The sequence below is a fragment of the Paralichthys olivaceus genome, chromosome 2, assembly GCF_024713975.1.
Source record: "Paralichthys olivaceus isolate ysfri-2021 chromosome 2, ASM2471397v2, whole genome shotgun sequence".
Lineage (NCBI taxonomy): Eukaryota > Metazoa > Chordata > Actinopteri > Pleuronectiformes > Paralichthyidae > Paralichthys > Paralichthys olivaceus.
In genome coordinates this window covers 22275275-22295724 of record NC_091094.1, presented here as the reverse complement: position 1 = coordinate 22295724, position 20450 = coordinate 22275275, and the positions used below count along the sequence as shown (strand labels likewise).

Sequence of the window (20450 nt, the reverse complement as noted above, 5' to 3'; positions counted from 1 at the left end):
AAACACTTTCCTGAACACTTACATGCTCAGACATGCCGCAGCAGTCTGTGAGAGAGATCAGTGCGAGGAGCTACTGTCTCAGGAAGGCACATATTCACCAGCCTGGCTCTTTGTCTATGTGCCTGGGACTGCATGTGCAAAAACTACACACTGCTCAGGCTTGTGTAGCCTGAAACAATCCAGGTGAGGCTGCACAACATATTCCAGGAACTAGTAAGAATTAACCCTCTTCTGCAATCTCTCTACAAGCCTACATCTGGTCTTTCTTCCAATAGGTTTTAACTGCCGCCCCATATCATCCTTAGACAACCCCTCCCTTCTCTCCCTCCCTCGCTGGGTGCAGAAGTACTAGGCTGGGGACCCTGCCCTTGTTTTCTTGCTCTGGCATTGCCCTGTGTCTGACCCCCACAGAGTTCACGATAGAGGAAACCTCTGCAGCCAAGCCTCTGAGGTCAAAGCTCTTTCCTATTCCCACCCAGATACACACACAAAGCTGCTGTATGTGGTTGTTCAACTGTTACTACTACTACAATGCACACTCCCTAACCCTCTCCTGAAGAAACCCACCTTCAACCCATCTAAAGTAATCAACTAAAGACTCTCTCTTCTTCACTTTCTTTCCAAAGCTCTCGAGTGAGCTATCTTTAATCAACTCTCCTCCTATCTTCACCATAACAACCTTCTTGATCCTCACCAGTATGGTTTCAAGGCAGGCCACTCAACCGAGACTGCCCCCCTTGCTGTCTCTGAGGAACTTCACACTGTTAGAGCAATCTCTCTCTCATTTCTCCTCATCCTTCTAGACCTTTCTGCTGCATTTAACACAGTGAACCATCCTTAGATCCTTATATCCTCCCTTCAGGATCTGGATGTCTCAGGCTCTGCTATCTCCCTGCTCTCATCCTACCTCAATCACTGCACTTACTGGGTAACTTGGAGAGGATCCGTGTCAGAAACTTGTCTTCTCACTACTGGGGTCCCTCAAGGTTCTGTCCTGGGTCCTCTCCTCTTCTCTCTGTACACCAACTCTCTGGGCTCTGTCATTCACTCACATGGCTTTTTTCTACCACCGCTACGCAGATGACACCCAACTAATCCTCTCTTTTCCCCAATCTGAAGAACAGGTAGAAGCACGAATCTCTGACTGTCTGACTGACATATCTCAGTGGATGTCTGCACAACACCTTAAAATCAACCTTGACAAGACACTTCTCTTTTCAGGGACAGGCTCTACCAACCATGACATATGACTATTACCTTTGACAATTCCGTGGTAACCCAGGCTGCTAGGAACCTGGGTGTGACACCACTCTCCCTTACTGGAAACATTACTTCAACAACCTGCTTGTGTAGATACATGCTGCACAACATCAGGAGAATACGTCCTCTTCTCACTCAGAAGGCGGCACAGAAACAGTCCAACCTCTGGTCATCTCAGGCCTTGACTACTGCAACTCCCTCCTGGCTGGTCTGCCTGCTAGTGCTATCCAACCTCTGTAACTCATCCAGAATGCAGCTGCTCGAAACCTAGGTTTATTCACACTACTCTGCTCCCTTCACTGGTTAGCAGTGGCTGCCTGCATCCGTTTCAAAACACTAGTACCGTGCTGTGAACAGATCGGGTCCAGTCTATATCCAGGACAAACCTTACACCCCAGCCTGTCCACTCCGCTCTGCATCTACCAATCGGCTTGCTGCTCCCTCACTGCGAGCTAGCCACTCAACAAAATCCTGACTGTTTGCTGTATTGGCTCCTAAATGGTGGAATGAGCTCCCAGTTGACATCAGGAGAGCAGAAAGTCTACACAACTTCCGCCTCAGACTAGAGACACATCTCTTTCGACTAAAATTGTTGCACTTATATGGGACTTGCATGTAGCACTTGTAGTTTGGCTTTTTTTAAGCAAATTGTACTACTTGATTCTTGTTGTTCTGGGTTTGTACCCTCAGTGTCAGCTAAATGTAATGTAATGTAAAGTCTGTCCTGGACTTTGTGTGTGCACATGTGAGCGCACTTAAACACAAAGTGAGCTCATACCAGAGTGGAAAGCTGTAGAACGGATGAGGACCATTATGCAACTCCTGCTCCACAACAGCAGGATAGGACATGCAGTCCAGTCGCTCACCATCATCACTACTACTTGATGAGCACCAAGTCCCAGACACTCACTCTGTGCCATAAATCTGCATCGCATGCTTCTTGTCCGTCTACCTTTCAGCAGCCCGCTCTAAATGTACCTGTCCCGCTCTGGCTGTGACTCTTCTTGCCAGTGACCCCACCCCCATCTCTAGTTCTTCCTTCCTTCCTGGTTTCTGTCCTACGGCTCACCTCTACAGCAGTGGAGAAAGATGACATCAGCCCTCAGTCAGCTTCACATCCTGAAAAGGACAAACAGCAGTACTGGGAGCTGTGTGGAGTCTTTCAGAGAGCAGGGAATGCACAGCAGAGTTAGTACGCTTTCTACTCTGGGAATGGAGAGGCAATGCTAAAAACTAGAGTAAATGTAAACAAGATTCAGCAATGTAATACAGTTTCCTCCATAAATAGCCTCTGAGTCCCATCTTTACAAACAACTGTAAAAAATAACAACTGTATGATCTCATGGCACTAATTGCTGTGTGTTTTATGGCCTTAATAGCTTCAGTAGTTCAGTCACTACCCAGTCAGCCAATATGGGTAGACAACACCTCTCGAGCAGCAGCCTACGAAAAAACCACAGATGAGTCTCAACAGGCCTGGCAGTATGCCACCAAACTGAATCAGCTTCATTTCACAAAGTGAAACTTGCTGAGAGACCAAATCAGGCTCACAAACAGCAGCTGCCAATGTGAGAAATTTTACATCTCATAATTAAAAATGTCTGGTTAGTTGGTCTATATGTATTCTTGGCCTATAGTGTGTGTGTGTGTGTGTGTGTGTGTGTGTGTGTGTGTGTGTGTGTGTGTGCATACAACACATGCTCACCTCGGCCAGTACAAGCCCCAGTCAAGCTCCATTCAGGGTCTAGTGTCTCTTCAATGTCTTAACATCTCCTGAAAAAACAAAAAGGTAAGAAGAAAAGTTCATGAACTCTTTTTTATGACAATTTACATTTCATTAGGAAGTATTCATATTTTGCTTTCAGAGTAATTCATGGGAAAAAATCATTTCTAAAACTGCACAGGAAGCACATAGCATCCTGTTTGCGTCCTCCTCTCAGTCCGTTCCACTGCGTCATCACTTCCCTTTCCTGGAAATGTGGCTACTCATCCGACCCATTTACATATTATATGTCCAGCTGGGTGAAAATAGTAAGGGACGGGGGGGCTGCTGCTGTTCCTCAAGAAAGTGAGTTAAAGTTGTCAGTCATTACACACTTTTGAGGCAGTACTTTTACTTATTTCGACTATTTTATTTAAAGCTGGGAAGGAACTGTAATCCCTGTAGTTTTAATAACAAAATGTATAAACTTGTAACATTTAATGTTGCTGTTAAGAGTTGTTGTCTCTAATTTTAAACAACTCAGGACTTATGGAAAACTCTGCCATTCACACAACATATGATTGAATATGAACCACAAATAATTCAGTGTATGGGAAACTATGAGATGTATAAAAATACTTTTGGTTTATTATAAAACTGTAGCGGGTCAGAGGACATCAGGGGAGTGAAGGTCCTTCATACATGGCACAGGACATATTTACATTCACGCAACCAAAAGGATGTGGTCTTGTGCATCCAAAAGCACCTTCATATGTGTACGTATCTCAGGACACTTTGAGGACAGATTTGCATGTGTTCACACATGTATTTCACGCTTTCCACTTCCAACTGCAGAGTAAAAATGTTGCTTCCTGTTTACACACCAGTGTATGTGAATAGACGTGATATGCTTTTTCAGGAGTAAGCATGGAGAAGATTTCTGATATGGACCTACATTACTGTCAAAGAGGTCAGAAAATACTTGGAAAAATGAATCACAACTGACTGGTCAAATCAGTGGAACACTGAACTAAGAAGCGCTTTGTTTGTTGCTCTGTCACTAAAGCTGTTTTCAGAGAGCACTGAAGTCCAGAGATCCTCCACAGTTTCTACGGAGGTGAATAAATACAAATTTCCAGACTTTCTCTGTCTGGTCCCCTAGTATTGAGTCTGCAGAAAGTCCAGAGAGAGACACAAAAATTAAAAAAAGGAAATGTCACTAAAGATGTCAAGAGAGTTTGTGGTGATAAGAGCCGACAACGGTGTCAATGTGCTGTAAACGTAAACATGTGATCTCCGCAGGATTTTCCACGCCTCATTTTAATATTAAGGGACCAGTCGTTACACACACACTGTGATGACCTTCAGTGTTCAGGTACAAACTGCTCCAAAACCACTGACCTTTCACACCAGTTGTCAGATGTTCTTCCCACATGAAATCTAATAATAATCACACAGCTCCAAACACAAATTCCTCATATGTCGACTAATAATGTGTGACCTTTAGATTCACTTTTGAACTGCTGCTGTTCTCTAAGGCCGAGCTGAATAAAAATAACAGATTTCATAAAAAAAACAAAAAAACACAAGGGTTTTTAAAAAATGTTTCAACTCCTGAAAAAAATTGAATAATAATAATCATAATGACTACATTCAGGTTTAGTCTCAATATGCCTAAATATAATCATCACAGCCACATGCCGACAGCAGCTTCAAGCCCGCTACTAGTGTGCCAACAGAGAGAGAGAGAGAGAGAGAGAGAGAGAGAGAGAGAGAGAGAGAGAGAGAGAGAGAGAGAGAGAGAGAGAGAGAGATCCTCCAACACAGACCACTGATCACATCAGTCCTAAACACAGGCTGCTACTGAGCTAATGCTGCAGCTGAATAATTTAACACAGAGAAAGAGAGAAAAGCCTTCCCTCTCTGCAACTGACCCAATGCAGTTTGATAATCTCAAGTCAACTTTTTACACCAAAACAACCTATCAAGAATTCATAGAAAACACAATGTGAACGTTTTGGAGCCTTTTTTCCCTCAGGATATCATTTTTTTCCTCATTTACTGAGACAGACCTGTACACACATGCACTGGTAACTTCTGGTAGTGAAATGTAATTCAGACGTTCAAATGTAAACGTGTCTGAATACATAAATACAGACCGCAGGAGGTGGAGGTGGAGGAGGAGTCAAGACAGATTGAGCAGAATGAAGAGGACGAGGAGGAGGAAGGAGAACAGGGGAGGGGAGGAGTGAGGCGGGCAACAGTCCACTGAGCTAAACAGTCACGTGGACCATTCATGAAAAACAGATACTGGTATATTTTTGACAATGATACAATTAATTAACTACAGCTTTTTTGTTTTACTACAAAAAGTCTAGGTGGTCTAAGTTGTATGTCACATACTGATTTAAAGTAAAATAGAAGAAACAGCGTTTTTTAGACCATGTTATTACATTTTATTATTTATTTGGACCAAAAGAAATCCAGTTCCATGTTTCAGTGCATTGCCAATAATAAAACAAAATTTAAGATATTTAAGCTAAAACTGTATAAAACAATACATTTCTGAAATAAAGCTGATGCTGTTCAGTGTTAGGGTTACCACCCAGCGTAAGCATGGTCCTTGCTGTATTTGTATTACTAATATACACTCCTCAAATAAATGAAAGGAACACTTACAGTATAACAACAAGTCAGTTAAACTGCAGGGATATCAATCTGTACATTTAGGAAGCACAAGTGATTGTGAATCAATTTCACCTGCTTTGGTGCAAATGAAAGTGACAACAGGTGCAATGAAGAGGTGAAAGCAAGACAACACCCAAAAAGCTGTGTGTGTGGCCAGAGCGTTGCTCTCTCCCTATCCTTCCTAACTGATTCTTATCTAGTCTGGTGTTCTGCTGGTGTCCTTGTCACTACTGGTAGCATGAGGCTGTATCTGCAGCCCGATCAGGTTGCACAGGTAGTCTAGCTCCTCCAGGGAGGCACATCCATATGTGCGGTCGCAAGGTTTGCTGTGTCACCCACTACAATCTCAAGTGCATTAAGAGATACCAGGAGACCGGCCATCACACAAGGAGAGCTGGACAGGGCTGTAGGGGGCTGTCAACCCAGCAGCTGGACCAGCATTTGCTCCTTTGTACGAGGAGGTACAGGAGGAGCTGTGCCCGAGCACTGCTGTTAGGTACCGGGATGAAATCCTCAGGGCGATTGTCAGACCTTATTCTAGTACAATGGGCCCTGGGTTCCTCCTGGTGCAGGCCTCATGTGGCCAGAGTGTGTAGGCAGGTCCTGGATGATGAAGGCATTGATGACAATTGCTGGCCCTCACGTTCCCCTGACCTAAAATGCAATAGAGCAACTATAGGACGTTATGTATTGGTGCAAGAAACGCCACCAAGTCCCACCACAGACTGTTCAGGAGCTCACTGATGCCCTGACCCAGATCAGAGAGGAGATCCCCCAGGACAACAATCCGCCCACTCCTCTATTGACCGACTGATTCTGTTCTTTTTGCACGTCAGTACGCTCTGTGTCAAGTCAACAACCCTATAATATTCAGAATATTATAAACAGCAACTTTAGACTTTAAATCAAATCACCAGGCAGCTACAGTCAGAGTTACTGTTTAACCTTCGACTATGAGGGTTTACTTCCTCATATCTTCTAAATTAGATACCAACATTGCAGCCACTGCCACACCCATATCAACCATGTGCTACAACACATCAGTGGTAGGATCATTTAGAAGGAAACACACACATATTCTTTTATTCTCTATAAAAACAACTGGGATAAGCCTTGGCTACCAGTGTAGAAGGCAACATGGATAATTAGTGTTGCTGATCCTGTTGTCTTCAACAGCTGTTGAGCAGTTAAATTTGATATTTAACTATACAACTGTTTACATGCGTAGGAGACAAGATATTGTTCGAGCAATCTACACCACTTCCTGTGTCCAGCAGGACTAGAGCAGGACGCGCTTGCCTTCCTGTTTACGCCAGTACGCACTTGTCCAGTGTATGTGGGTGGTCATGTCATATGCATTTGCAGGCACGTTCGTATGGATGAGGATGAAAACTGATCTAGAGCCAAAATGCTTGTGTGGAAAGATATATTTTTTCATTTGAGAACGCCTATTTACGTAGTAGTATGAATGTAGCCTCAGTCAGTCTGTCAGTCACTACCAGAATAGTGGAGGACATTCCTGCTCTGCCTGAAATAAAGCCTGCAATCTGAGCTCCCTGAGACAAAGAGTGGCAGTCAATAAACACAGACCCACCCAAAACAAAGAACAGACAAACTGGGTCCACACACATTTACACATCCCCAAAACAACATACACAAACACTATCAAATACCAAAATACTAAAAATACAATGTGTTTTTTTTCTTTTTCTAAATCATGCACACACAAGCACACGAGCACACACACAGAGAGAGACAGAGAGAGACAGAGACAGAGAGACAGAGAGACAGAGAGACAGAGAGAGAGAGAGAGAGAGTAATAATGTCACACAAAAAGTGCCCACTAGAGTTTGAGACATCAAGTGCAAAAAGAAAACAAAAAGACAGAATGACTTCCTGTTTCTCTTCAAAGAACCTCTCCTACCTCCTGCTGAACACACAACCAGCTTTGCACTGGGTGCAATTCAAACTCACATTAACACAACCAGTCTCTTCACTGAACAACTAATCCTGTGTAACTTTGATGCCACGTTTTGCCTAAATTAAAATGGATCCTTCAGACCTGCAAAGGGGCCCTCTAGGAGTTCAGCTATAATAAACAGCTAAATATCAGTTAAACATTAGGAAAAATACATTTAATAAATGTTTTATTATTCACTTGATAGTTTTTTGTGCGCTCTCTTTTCTTTTTCTCACACTTTGTGCGTGTAATATAAGAAGAAGACGCAGGTTTTTGAATATAAGGTATATGTTGTATCCCAAAAATTGATCAGTTGGGTCAAATGCATTAGTATGACACAGAAATAAAAAAATAAAAAATTATGTGAATATGCATACTGTATATTTGGATCACATGTAATTTTCACTCACTCACTACCTTAGATGCAATTTGGAGTTGATCTACTTAAGGTTTGCATGTGTAAAAACGTGTGCAAACTTGTTTCATCCGCAAAAAAAACCATGCACGCTGATCTATTAACAGTGCGCACTGAGGATTGCGTGCAGAATAATGCACGCCGTCCATTTGCCTTAATGAATATGCAATATTTGGCGTTACTACATGAGTGTGCAAAATGCTGGGAGGAGTAGATGCAAATACTTTAATATAGAACACGCAATGTGATTTACAAAGCCTGAAAAAAATTGCGGTGGTTGTGCGTCTATATTTAGTACGTTTGAAAGGTTGGTGCTAATTGGCTGCAGTTATTTTGGTGAGGAGGAGACAGCAGGACAAAGACAGAGAGAACAGGTTTTTTCTTCTTGTAGATTTTTGGTCAAGCTTAATTACAGAAAACCATTTACACAGACACACATCCCTAACTGGTAACCTGCAAAGATAAAAAAAAAGCCGTCTGGAGAGCTCGACTCTGTGAACTACAGTTAAGCTCTCCAAAATATTGGATGGGCTGCTTTAATAACTGGTTTGACATAACAGACATGTGTTGTCTATTACATACCACTTGTTTATATCTTGCACTGAATAATATACTGTAAAATAATAATAGTCAATGAGGAGCCTCTTGTTGAGCTTTTAAAAGACACAAGCTTTAGTAATTAAATGCACAATTTGGTGCAAATAAATGAATCTAAATAAAGATCTTCACAAGGATTTTAATCTTTCGCTGCTGCTGAGAGAAACACTTTAATGTTTGGCAACTGTATGGTCTTGGATCTAAGTTAAAACAGTAGGTCAGTAAATCGTCATTTCTAAGGTCGTGACATAGAAGAGGAAATAACACAGTCATACTGAAAAATATGATAAAGTGGGTGACAGAGAGGTATTCAAATCCATATAAAGCGTCCAGCTTCCTTCCTTTGGACATCAAGATTGAGAGCTCACAATGACATTTAGGGATGGGAATGAGGAGGACATATGTCAAGCATGTGTGTTTTAGTGTGGATTTTTTTAAGTACAGCTGTAAATTGGTCAAAGAAAAGCCACCATTTAGGTGCAGATGCAGCTGTGAAATTCCAGCAAAGTTTTAAGACCAGACTGAAAACACACATCCCTTCTTTTGGCTGTCATGACTCGCGTGAAAAGCAAAATGTTTCTATCACTTTACTCCTCCAATCACTTTCAATTTAAAGGTGCATTTAATCCATGTCTAAAATGTGAATTGACACAACTTTAACAAATACAAAGCCAAATGTGCTTCATACCTGTTCTGCCAAATTCAGTCACTGACATTAATTCTTTCAAATGAGAAGCCTCAACAAGAGTGAGTGATTTAGAGTTCATATTAATGTTGGACAAGGAGCAGTTAACAGAGGAATGACGAACACCGTTCAAAACCAAAGTGGTGACGCAAATGTGAGAGAAGAGGGCAGGAGATGGCATTTTCAGACAGAAACACACCCTCAGTGGCTTCTTAAAGTATTATAGAAAAGAATCAGTAAGTCGATGAAGCCTCAGGCTTAAAAATAATGTACCCTGAAGGTAGTGCTGGGGTGGGATGTGACTTATAAATAATATTGCTATATTTTTTTGCTGTTTTGTGATACACAATATCTATCTCAATGCTTTGAATTTAAATAGGCGTGCATGAAATGCATGTTTGCATTAAAACATATTCATTAGTGATATCCATAATCTTTTTAAAAATCTACATCCCAATCAAGCTCATTTTAACCGAACAGTATTTATTCAAAAAAAGGAAACTGCAAAAATGGTAGATATGTTCCATTACCACTTTCCCTTTCCCTTTCCTTACCAATTGTGATACCCGGCATTTGGTAAACGGACAATATGGAGTATCTATCTGAGACCAATGCATTTAAAAATAACTTATATAACATGTTTTAACAGCTGCATGCTACTAACCCTGTATGGAAGTGATGATTGCTGTCATTGTTTTGCAGCCTGGCTCAGGTTAAACCCTTTAAAAAACAAATACATTCAGAGAATGAATGTCATTTAATGTATTTAATTACCTAGCTTGACATTAAAACCTGAAAAACAACACAAAAAAATTAATCTAGATATACACTGCTGTTTTACTTACCAGCATGAAATATTGCTGTTGTAACAGTTGTGGCAGTACAGTACAACTACTGTTTGGAGCAGTGTGCAGTTTTATCTGACAGAAAGTTTAATACTTTAAAAGACGTGGTATCGGATCTGTGCATAGATTTGTGTACTCGCCTTTGCCCAACTGAGCATTTTCGGCATTACCGGAGGCATTTCCGATGCTCTAAATAATAGCCTGATGTCTTGTTCCATCGAGTTCAATCTCAACAAAGACACTTAACAAAAAACAGAGATCAAAGCAAAGTGACGGATTTAGAAAGCTATGAAACCACAGTGATTTGTTTCGGGACTGGTTGATTTGATTTGTTTTATTTCATGAGTGTGTGTGGAGATGGTGGACATCCCTAGTTTCAAGCATTCTTTGTTTTATAGTGGGTCGTATTTCAAATGATCAACCTAGCTTGGTACTGCTACCTTTTGTGGTGATGGTTTTGCTGCATACTTTGCAGATGAATGTTGCATGTTCAAACACCTTCCTTGCAATACACAACCCGCTGCCAGACTAGTTTTGTTTCTTTTCAGAACAAATTTATATCCTGCATCGACTGTTCCTGTTTCTGAACTTCACTAAACTCTCTTTGGCACATTACTTCTCTTGCTCTCTCCAGGCTCCTTCTCTATTTCCTCCGGATACAAAAACACACGTGTTACCTGCAACTCACCTTTTAAACCCTAGTGTAACTCACACAAACAAACACTAAAAAAGGTCAGCATAAATATAAATGCAGTTTGGAAACATGATAATCAAAGACAGGCACACTTTAGATTTAAAAAATGTGGGAAGAATTATCAATAAATTACCCACTGCTTAACCCATCTGCACCTCATTTCCAGGGACTGCAAAACATACTGTTGACATAAATTATATTTGAAATTTCCTCACAAATTCACAAGGGCACATAAAAACAGGCAGTGTGTCAAAAACACACAACAGCTATTTGTTCAAGAAGGTTTTTCCTCAAGATTGCAGTGTGCACAATATCTATAGATGAATGTGGTGAGGGAAAGAGGGTAGTTCAAAGCAGAAGGAAAACTGCCTTCATAGGATTGCTCTTTTTCTCCCTTAAGAAAAAAACACCCCCACCCTCACCCAATGCGCACAACACACAGCTTAGACAGAGTGTGTGTGCATCTCCCCATTTTTCTCACACAAACTGCAACGTGTAGAAAAACCAGGGAAAATAAATGAAGGAGGAAACAAAGAAAAGGCAGATTCCAATGTGTGTGTGTGTGTGTGTGTGTGTGTCACATGTGCATCAACTACTATCCATCATTAATAGGGACAAAAGAACAGAAAGGAATGGGAAAAGAACCACGCGGTCACAGATTAAACCTGTTAAGTTACTGCAGCACTGCTCGAATGCTGCATCTCTATCAATCCCTTCTTTTTCCATAAACTTGTTATGTCATGTGTATATGCGGAGAGGTAATGAGTGAGGACACAGCATCGTCCAGCGGAGACCACTGTGACAAAACAAAATGTGAGCAGCTGTGATCACTAGGGGCTAATATTATGGAAATTAGTTAATTAATCAATTGCTTAAGAGCCTTTTATCTGGGGAGCAGGGCGCCCGGGCCTGATCAGCCTCCGTGCTGACCCGTCTGATAACAAACACATTTTCACCAGCGACGGATAGAGATGCAGCGGGAACACAAATCTTGTGAATCCACAGATAATTGAGTGTGAAGATATGTCAACCATTGTAGTTACTTTTGACAATATTTTGCATTTACCTCAAGCTGATGCAAGGCCTATGCTTGCTTTTAAGTGTGCTTTTTAGAAGCAAATCCACAGTCGAGTTTGTGTACACGTTTCAACTGTGCCTCTCAGTAAAAAGGCAGATATTCATTTTCAGACCGCAGAGCAGCTATGACGATTTTCTCTCCTCTCATCCCTCCCTCCCTCCCTCCTGCTAGCTCTTGTGTCTTTCTCTCCTCCCTCTCTGTGTTCATTCCCCCTCCTCCCCCTCTCCCGCCGTCCCTGTTGGATTGGCGGAGTAAACACAGGAAGAGAGCGGGCTCTGTTCCACCACACCAGAGCTGGGGCTGGGCGTTCCTGCAGAGCTCCTGCGCCGGGGTCAAAAGTTTACTGTGGTTTTCATTTCACCTTTCCTCAGCCAATCACAGCACCACGCTGCAGCGCCTGAACTCTGACCCCCGCAAAGAATTCCACTCAAAAGATGGTCTGACGCCAGTTTCACAACTGCGCCGCCTCCCATCTCCCGTTTTTTCCCCCTTACTACTCCTTTTCCTTTCTTTCAACTGGCCAGTTTCATGTGTTGACAGAGCCTGTAGGTAAAAAAAAAAAAGATTCCAGAGATGATGTGAGAGGAGTAACTGAGAACAGGAACACAACTGGGGGGTTTTAATGCTACTATACACATTTTAGAAAACTATCAATACCTACTGTCTTTTCAGTCCCTGCGTGATGAGCTTTCAAACATAACAAATAAAACAAATATATAAAATGAAATAAATAACTAAATCAAAAATCTGAGAATCAGTCTAATAGAAACCATTTTAGTTTGTGTTATCTAATTCCATCATAAATAAAAACCACACACAGTCTGATGGATTATGAAATATACAACATAAAGCTAATTTTGTAAAAGTCTTCTACTGTAATCTTAACTTTTACTTCTTTATGTTTCTTAATCGACAGTGCGTTACAGAGGCTGTCCTATTCAGCCCACAACATCCTGCACAGTTCCAGGTTAACACTATTAAAAGTGTGTTTAAATGACTTATGAGGACAGGCTGGATACAGGGGTCACAAGGACCAAGTGTTGAAAGACAGACGGAGAAAGCAAATGGGGCAAAAAGAAAAGAGGAGCTCTGCTGGGCTTGTTCCCGAGAATCTGTTTATGAGTCAAATTAGAGTTGCTCGGTCTGAAACACACACACACACACACACACACACACACACACACACACACACACACACACACACACACACACACACACACACACACACACACACACACACACACACACACACACACACACACACACACACACACACACACACACACCATAATCCAACTGTGGGTTTGTTTTTGTCTTGGTGACATTGCACTCTGTTCCCATCTGCTGAGTGATTAAGTCTGCACTGCTAATCATAGCCCTCACACTGTAAGGGAGTGGAGGAAGGACAACACACAGATCGAGCTGACACACATCGCACTATGAATAGGACTTTCTTCATAGTTTTGACAAATCAAAAACATTCAGGGTTGGTGGTCCTGCAGACTGCTCCACATGGAATTACATTTTATGTGTTCAGTAAGACTTTCAAGGCATCAAACCAAAAGTGCAACAAAAAGAAAATTCACTGCAGTCTGTTAATGTTGTGATGCCTTCATGCAAGAGCCTGTAGGGTGCCCTGGACTGGACTCAACTTTCTTCAAATCAAATATTCTCCTGTGTAAGTCCCCATGTCAACGAGTTTTGCCAAACTGGTGTTGAGATCACCACATAACTGCAAAATAAATCTAAATGCCTCCACCTGAGGCTGATGTAAAGCATCAAGAAAACATGTAGAACTGTATTTAATGTTTCAGTCACAAGAAGAAAACAATCTGCTACTTCGTTTACCTAATTTATCATGGAGCGTTAATTGCAATCAATAATGAAACATATTGATCAGCTAAAAACACTGATTGATAAAAATGTGTTAAATTGAACTTGAACATGGACTAAACACAAAGCATGTGTTCACCATTTCACCAATAAACCTGATAAAATTTAATAGGGGAGGCCAGAATTTTGACTGTAAATTACTTACAACTTTACATTAGATGATTTTAGTTGTGATTTTACGCTTTCAGACAGTACTTGGAGGAAAGCCCCAGGTCTAGGTCTGCGTTCAACTGGCAAGCACCAACTTGCCTGTAAAAATGTATAGTCGAGTGGTCTGTGTGTATTGAATGAAACATTTTTTTCAACTGAAGAAACTCAGCTAAACTTAAAGAACTCTTTGCAGATGCCATGCTTAAGGAACAATACACAAGCACTGTTCTGTCAGGCTGTTTTCCGAGGTTTAAAGGTCCAGTGTGTAAGATTTAGGTGAAAGGGATCTATTGGCAGAAATTTCATGTAGAATAATCCTCATGATGTTTTCACTAGTTCATTTCATCTAAATTGTATGACTTGTAGTTTTCTTTACCCTAAACAGGGCCCTTTATATTTAAATACTTTATATTTACATCGAGGGGACCCTCTCTACGGAGGCTGCTATTTTTTTCTACAGTAGGCCAGACTGGACAAACTTAGCACCTTCTGAGTTTTTATGACAACTGAAGGCTGCCAGAGGTTCTTTTTCATATTTGGAAGGGAAGAATGAGGTGAGGGGTGTTCAGCTTCAACATGCAACTTCACCACTATATATAACTAAATTCTAAACACTGAACCTTTAACATATTGAGTATTGAACTGTCAAATGATTATCGTGTTTTGACACATTATTTGTGATTACCACCCTTGTCAGTCTGTCCGAGAAAAGTTATTAAATCTTACAACTATAACAATTCTGGTCTGACCCCAACAACTGTCAAACTTTAAAATAATGTTTAGCTGTCATACAATTTCATCAGATACTCTGGGAATATAGATTGTCGCTGTAGTGCTGTTTATACCCGGACTTCACCTTTACTTCACCTATTTTAGTCATATTGCTGTAATATAGAATCACTTGTTCCAGTATGACAAGAGCTATTAAATGAGCATATATGCACACCAGGAAAAAAACAGCCCAAAGGAAAAATAGTGATCACTTGCCAAAAGTAATTAGGAAATACTGAATCTGACTTATGGCAAACTTTTGTTAAGTGTCGTTTGGTTTATAAACTCTGACATTGTTGCCAAGCTTGATGTGATGTGGCGATGTCAGGAGGCAAGTGTTTGCTCTGCTATTCTGGGGACAACGGTAAGCTCCAGAGCAGCAACCTTTAGATTGAAGTGTTTCCTTAACGACAGAGCCACATAAACAGGGGTGACATCACCAGGCAGAGTGAAGAAAAGTTATGGTGAAAGGAACATTTTCCACTTCATCCAGAAATCAAGGGGGGGGACCAAATCAGCCCAATTAAGAAATAAGTGTAGTAGAAAAAATGGATAACAATAAATTATCTGACACATGCCTTGCCTGTGTTGACATGCTGTAGCAAGACCGGGGCCTTTAATGATGGTGTGGACGTTCGTCATTCACGACTTGACTTTTCTTTGAACTCAAGGCTGCACTTGTGGAAAATCCAAACTCGGTCTTGCACAGTGCTGCAAGCAAATGTGTACACACTCACTTCAACTTGTTCTAATTTTCTTAAATGAAAGGAACTTTTAAGTTGCCAGTGAAATGTAATATAGGAGACACTGGTTGCCCTGTTTGCATGGTCTCATATCCTCTTACAATTTGCTGCAGTGCCATGCCAGCCACAGAGGCCCCTCAATCCAGTGAGACCCAGAAACCACACCCTACTGCCACATGAGTGCAACATCAAACAGTTTCATCTTGGAGATGTACAGACGGAAAGAGGAAAATGAACATAAACAAAGAAAAGAAAGGCAACCAACCATTTGACTTGACTGAATTACAGAGGGCGGAGACTAGGCAAACATAATTAGTTTGATTCTTGTGTATTCGATAGAGGAAGAATATAGATGGGACAAGACAAATGAAAGCAGGGGGAAGATGGGGTTTCCATGTAGTAGATGAGAAGTTCACAGAGAAACAACGGTGTTGCTTCTCTTTTTCCCACTTTGTCTCTCTTTCTGCTTCTCTTTACGCTGAATAACAGACAGAGAGAGCATCTGGTAGCAGTTATCTCACAAACCAAACTTTTTTTTCACCCTTGCTGTCTCTCCTCCAAAGCACTTTTTTTATAAAAGGGGGCCCTAAACAAAACACAAACAAGGTCTTGCTAACATTTTACAATGGTAACAAAACTAGGCCAGGGAGCTACCCTCCCACTGGCTTGTTCAGGTGAACCCGTTTTACAAGCATTCTTCAGCTGGGGGAGCGAAAGTTAAAGGGGGAGTTGAAGTTAAAGAGGAAGGGCAAGGGGGGAGGGGGGACAAAGCTCTTGGCACCCCCTTCCCTAATAAAACCTTGCCTCTGTCCAATCAACGAGGACTATAGACAGTGAGCTGTTCCAAATCTTTGCTGGTTATAAACTAGAATTGGGTGCAATGATTGCTTCAGGCTGCCCGTTTGGCTTTAAGAAGTGTGCATGGCTCACATATGGCTCAGCTAGCCTAACACTTGGATATTACCTCAGAGTTGAAGAAGAGGGGACAGAGGGGATGAATGAGATGCCAGCAGACTGACTGTGGCTGAATAAAAATCTGGTATCAGCAGCTCTTGTCTCATTCTCTCACTCTGACTTGCTTTGGGTAAAGTAGCTGTTAATATCTCAGGAGTGGAAAGATGGCTGTCATATTGTACAGAGTTTTCTATAATTAACTGTGGAAAAATAGGCACAAAAAACTACCTGTTGAGTACTAGCACACCAAAACACCGGAGTGAGACATACAGACTTTAACAGGCACGCACGCGCGCACACACGATCACTGTCTATCTATGGGTGACCTTGAGATGTGGGGTGAACAGGACGCTTTACACAGCTTGAGATGACCACAGGAACCTTTTGTGTTCTTAAATCTGGTTGTAAAACAGCCTCCAATGACAAGTCAGAGTCAAGTCTAATAACTGGCACAGAGTGAAGCTTCAGAGAATCTTGTAAAACTGATGAATACTTTAACCTGGCCTGGAACCCATCTAAGGTAAAGCACATTAACTCTGTTGAACAAAAAAAATTACAAGTTCAAATCTAATGATGTACATGATGTAAGTTGTAAGACACAAGTTAGATGCACCAACTGTTGTTTTCCTTGAGATAGCCTGCAGCACTGCCGCCTAACAAAAAGGTATTAAGACCAAGAAGTCATATTTCAATTCAAACAATCAGCCCATCCTTTCAGCTCTGTGTCATCAAGCGTTCCTCTGAGAGCTACTGATCATCCACTCAGCTACTACTCTTAAACAAAACACATACCATCTGACTGACTGGCAGCTACTTGAAACTAAACTTTCATTATCTCTGTTGCTTAGTCTCGCACACAGACTGACGAAACTCTAAAAGAATGCCGTCTATTCAGACATTAGTGACGCAAAAATGCAGCTCGACAAAGACTGAAGACAGTTTTTAAAAGTGGCTCTGCCACACGAAAGTGGGCAGAGTTACTTATTTCTCCCTCTCCCTTCTGTCTGATGCCACTCAATATTGAGTATGTAGAAGTAAATGCAGAAATATTCAACACATACCCTAAAAAAATCTGAAAATCCACTGCTTTTTAAATCACCTTCCAGATACATCTATAGGGTATAAGTATGTAGTTTCTAAAACAGTGTGGCGATGGTCCTCAAACACTTTGTATGCTCAACTATATTAGTCGTCTGCAGATGATAAATGTATTTATTATAAATGTATGAAGTCTGTTTTGGAACAGTCTCATAAATTATTTCTGCATTTAACTGCATTGTTCACAAGATGCTAACATGACATATATTATGTCAATTATGTCACTAAGTTTACGCTCCTTTGAATATCAATCAGGCGATCTGATGTAACCACAGAGACTTTCCCCCTGCCCCATGAGAAAAAGTGATAAGTTAATGAATTATTGAGAGAAGAGGGGCCGGCAGACAAAGAGCGAAAGCCGTGCGTCCCATGCTTCTTCACCCCATCTGCAGTCAAAGAATCCCCCTGAAGATTGATTCATTGTTAACACCGCCTGACACCCTGTGTGAGGGAGAAAGAAAGTGGTAGATAAAGGGACAGAGAATGGGGGACAGGGGGCTCCATTTGCCAAGAATATGAGCAGAAGCAACTCATTGGACAGGTTCCCACAGTGGTCATTCTGCCACTTACAAAAATACCACATACGTAGGCTTGAGTAATGGCATTCCATCAGACTCCAAATAAAGACAAGTCAGCTCATCTGATGTTTGAAGTGCCATTCTGACTGGTTCATACTCAGCTACACACCATTTAAATGTCCATATTATTGAGACATCACAACCCATTAAATGAGCACCCTGCATGAAATTATAAAAGAACTAGTATTTGTCATTATAGGACCTCTCGCGGTAACTCCACCATGCAGGAATAAGACAAAAATACCTGAATGATTTCTGACTCTTACATGGAAATAAGCACTGGGCTGCACATGCCTGCAAGTATTGGCAGGGATGGCCCCAGGCGTAGAGAGCGACAGCACACCTAGCCATCAACCGTTTCAGTGGAGTGACTAACTTACTTCTTCATTGTCTGCCTGCACACTCAACAAGAATGTGCTTTTACCACCCAGAGATCTGAGCGCTCAGATTCAGCGCACACCTCGTGGAGCACAGAGAAAGCAAACCTGGACTCTACCTGAACCCTGCCAGGGTTCAACCTCACTGGCCCTTGAACACATCCATCTCCCACTGCCAGTCTGACACACACATACACACTCCTCTAAATATGATTTATCAGCAGTGAAAACCCACATTCATCATAGTGCGATGGGCCATTATACCAACCATTACAGTCGTGGATACGTAATCTCACTTCAGCTATGCAAATAAATAACAGATGCTTTAGATTTGGCAGAGCAGCTCGTCACTCAGAGTCTGATTGTCAGCAGTCATAGGGAGAGTGATGTGCAGTAGGCAGTTTAACATGGCATGCAACACATACATTCACCAACCACAGAGAAAACAAGATGTGCATTTCAAATCCCTTATAGCTCAACTTGTTGGAGCTGTTTGTTACATGCTGGTGAATTTAGTATCAGATTACAGGAAAGACAAAAACTCAACATTGTAAGAGCAATGTAATACGTTTGTTTACCTTCTACTACTTTGAATAATGGAAGATTAGAAATGAGCAGCAACCATTTGATTTCCCTACACGTGATAACTACAGCACTGTGGTGTAACCAGGGTTAATAGCTGTGGCTGTGACCGACTCTTGCAGCTCCAGCTGGACCGAAACTGAGGCAGGTCAGACCGCCTGCTTCAGCCTGTAGTTCACGGACATGTTCGGCTGTGTTGTGGCTCACACACACACAGAAGTGGGTTTAAAAAGTTAACACTGAGGGTTTCAAACTGAGCGAGTTCAGTCCCAAGCAGTAATAGCAGACTATTGCGACTCACACAGCCCGTGTCTCGTAAACTTTGGAGCTAGCGGATAATGGACGCGCCGACACACACTGAAACCGACGAGAGGGGCTCGTTGTGACAGACAGTTTGACGTTATGTTTGAGATAATTGTGGTTTGGAGGTGGTTTATACCATAAGAAACATTCCCTGGCAAACGGGCTGTAGTAAGGTGGCTCGTTGTATCACGGTAGCTCAGAAAACCACAGGCTGCTCGGAAGCGGAGCAACACCAAACTGCCTCAGAGACCATCCATCGCCTCTAAACACACAATGACGCCAGAGTTCAAAACTTGGTTGAAACCGATTCGTGAAGCGTTAGAGGCAAAACTCACCGGCGTCGACGCTTTCATAGAGCAGAGCAGTTTCTTTTTAACGCCTCTACAAACTCTCCGCCATCTTCGGCAGGACGGTGTTTGTTTAAATGGGAAACACTCCCAGAACGGGGGGAGCCAGCTTGTAGCAGAGCCGCGGGGGCTCCTGGGTAATGTAGTTGGTGTTCCCTGGCAAGCCCGCATCAAACCGTGCGAGACGTCCCGCGCATGAACTACACGTACACCAATACCCATAGGTGATATGAGCAGCAGTCACTGATATTATTAGAGGAGAGATTTAAAAATGTATTTATAGGCTGGTAGAAAAGCAGCTTTATGCAAATGACTTTCCACACATAGTGAATCACATTATCAAGTGCTTCAGTGTGACGTGAAGCATCGCTGTATTCTCACTTTATAATTATATAATGAAAAGTAAAACCATTGCATGCATATAAGGGTGTTCTTATCATCAATGTACAAACGCCATTGTTTTTATCACTAAAAACTAAAAACATGGAGATTGCCAATTTTTATTATAAGATATATTTATTTACTAAAAAATATGGATTAAAGGATTACTTGTTTTATTTATGATTATTAGGTGTACAAAAAGGAGAGAAGACACACACACACACACACAAAAGATACAGAAAATCTAAAGAAATGGTTTGCTTACTGAACTATTACATATATATAAACTGTGGCAATGAAGAGTTAAATATGATTTTGTGAACTCTATTTCGGTGAACAAAACACTTAT

General features: G+C 41.6%; 1 protein-coding gene across 4 annotated transcripts in view; it reads right to left on the bottom strand.

The window, feature by feature from the left end:
• The window catches only part of LOC109628986 (nuclear receptor coactivator 3), a 55751-nt gene that overhangs the window by 13913 nt on the left and 21388 nt on the right, over positions 1–20450 (bottom strand). The window contains exons 1-3 of one of the 4 annotated variants that reach the window (XM_069511724.1): positions 19709–19846; positions 2966–3033; positions 2330–2419 (exon numbers count right to left, since the gene is read on the bottom strand). The gene's annotated coding sequence lies outside the window, so the exon portion shown is untranslated. Of the gene's footprint in view, positions 1–2329; positions 2420–2965; positions 3034–19708; positions 19847–20450 lie in introns of those variants that run through there. The other 3 variants (XM_069511720.1, XM_069511715.1, XM_069511718.1) reach the window with 3 other exon arrangements.